We start from the raw sequence: 2,911 nt of genomic DNA, 5'->3' as shown, positions 1-2,911 counted from the left end.
CCATGTAAATTTATCGATGTATCATGTACGACCAGACCCCGAGATATGATACCACTAGATGCGATACCCCGGCCTAGTGATATGAATAGCAATACCACCCTGTCCCGCCAAACTCCTGTATAACGATGTTGTTTTTTTTAACTGATTTTAATGATACTTTAGACTTAAATTTTGTGTTTAGGTTGATTCACAAACTGTTTTAAGACTTAGATTAATGTGTTTTAGTCTTAGGTGGGGTGAACACTGTCATTTTGGGGTACAGTTTACTACAGTGGAGTCTATTTATAACATGAGATAGGTTATGTGGAACCTCGTGTTAAATCAATTTCTTGTTAAATGGCGACACATTTACATGTAAAAATAGGGGTTAGGTTCTGGAGACCACATATTTTCCCCTGAACATATGAAATTCTTCAGGAAATGTCACTGGCATTGCATCCAAGTCCACGGACAGTGAACTCTGACCGTCAGCATCATATATACAGTATTTATACTTTTGAATAAGAAGTAAGGCAGCCAAACAGTATAATATTTATGAAAAACTTAATTTACATGACTCAGCTACTGGATTAACATCAACATATAAACCCGTCGCATACTGTACTGTAAGAGCCAAATTTTTTCTTCTCCCGAATCGTCAGCCAATACTACAGCAGTCACAAAACCTGTTCACAGTTACTGCACTGAAGTTAGCTGTATGTAAAAACTCTCGAATATTCCTGTTCCCTCATCACACTATTTTCACCAGAGTTATAATGACCACCCTGTACCTCCCCTGCCTGTGTCTCTTTGTCTGAAGCCGTCTCACCCTTCACCACATGTACCTGTCCAATCCAACCCTAATCCCATAATAACTAACCACACAAAGTTCTTTCCCTCTGTCCCATCACCTTTCTGTTCCATACCTACTTCTGTGCTCTCTCTCTCTACCACCCTGTACCTCCCCTGCCTCTATCTCTTTGTCTGAAGCCGTCTCACCCTTCACCACATGTACCTGTCCAATCCAACCCCAATCCCATAATAACTAACAACACAAAGTTCTTTCCCTCTGTCCCATCGCTTTTCTGTTCCATACTTACGTCTGTGCTCTCTCTCTCTCTCTCTCTCATTCACAGATTAAAGCCCATTATATTCTCTGCATCTCCACATATCTTCTACCCTTCCCCAAACTGCAATTATCACCTCACCTCCTTGTCAGTGTCTTCACCTGACCCCATCCTTCCTTGTTATGACTGACCCGCCACACACACACACACACACACACACACACACACACACACACACACACACACACACACACACACACCTGGAGGAATGCAAGAGACAACTTGTCTGTCTCCTTGCTCTGCGCAGGCCACCTTTGGCCACAACTGGCCACACCTAAATAGTATCTGTATATGAGTCAAGCTCCATACAAGGTTAAATTTAATGATGTTCTAATATAGTAGGGCAAAAGTGTTGTCCAAATAAGAGAATACATCCAATTAGTTCAAGAATCCGCTGATTAACACAGCAGCAGCTGAACGTCGTCTGTCACCAGGCGGTTAGCAGGAAAATGCATACGCACACCTTAAGATGAGCACCATCTTGAGTAATGTGAATATGTATGGAGTTAAGAAATAGAATTAAGGTAGAAAACAGGATGATGATTTCTACCAAGAACTGGTTGAAATGGAAACATATAATAAACTAATAGAAAAAGTGAATAAACTGGAGAAAAGTTTTCAAAGTTAAATAGATGAAAGTAAGAAGCACGTATGCATGCAGAAGGAAGAAAATGAAAAATGAGCAAAGGAATTAAACAGAAAAGACACAACAATAGATCAGCTGTCAGTTGAGGTGGTTTCACTTACAAGGAAGATTAGTGAAATGACAAGTACAGTTGTGAACCATGACAGTATTATGGAGGAGTTCAGAAATGATACAGAGACAGTTAGGTAAGCAAGCAGTCTGGTAGACTAAAGCAGTGATATTGAAGAGAAGATAACCAAGGTGGACAAAATAATGCAGAGTTACAAAGATGATGTAGAAACCACGTATGCTGGAATGATGAAAGTAAGGAAAGACTTAGAAACAAGAGTCGAAGAGAAGAACATTAGAAAGGAAGTGAAAGAAATCATCCAAAACAACCCAAAATTGGTCAAAGATTCAGCAGATATCAGCAAATCTGTAGTAATCACTGGTATAGACGAAGAAGAAATAAAAAACGAAATTTCGAAACAAAAAGGAGATGGCAAATATTTATCTCTCTGTCTTTTGCCAGATGCCTTAATCCCGTAAGGGGTGGCCACAAAAAATTGCCTCCATGTTGCCCTGTCACCTGCCATTTCATTGCCCTGCTTCCAGCTCACACCCCTCTTGCTTATCCCTCTCCACTCCATCTCTCCATCTCATTCTTGGCCTCCCCCTCCCTCTCCCCCCCTCCACCTCACTCACATACACTCTCCTCGTCAGTCTCTTGCTTTCCGTCCTCTCCACATGGCCAGACGACCTCAGTGTATTTCTCCTAATGCTTCCCATCACATCCACATCCATACTACAACTCTCTTTCATTTCCTCATTTGTCAGTCTGTCTCTCCATTTGACTCCACATGCTCCTTTCAAATAACTCATTTCCACTGCTGTCTGTCCCTCCAACAAGGTCCAAACTTCACTTCTGTACGATAGAGTTGGTATCACAGTACTGTCATGTATTTCACGTCCATGCCCACTTCCCTGTTTCTTATCACTGCTTTCAAGGAACAAGCAACCTTTCTTCCTTGCTGTACCCTTTCAAGCACTTCACCCTCAAAATTTCCATCCTTACTCATCACACTACCCAAGTACTTAAATGCACTCACATTTTCCATTTCCTCCTCATCCAACCTCACTGTACATTCATTGACTTCACTTCTCTCGGAGACCATAACTT

This window comes from Coenobita brevimanus, chromosome 101 (assembly GCF_032717465.1).
Source record: "Coenobita brevimanus isolate Jiangsu-jjx chromosome 101, ASM3271746v2, whole genome shotgun sequence".
Classification (NCBI taxonomy): Eukaryota; Metazoa; Arthropoda; class Malacostraca; order Decapoda; family Coenobitidae; genus Coenobita; species Coenobita brevimanus.
Note: the sequence above shows the minus strand (reverse complement) of the source record.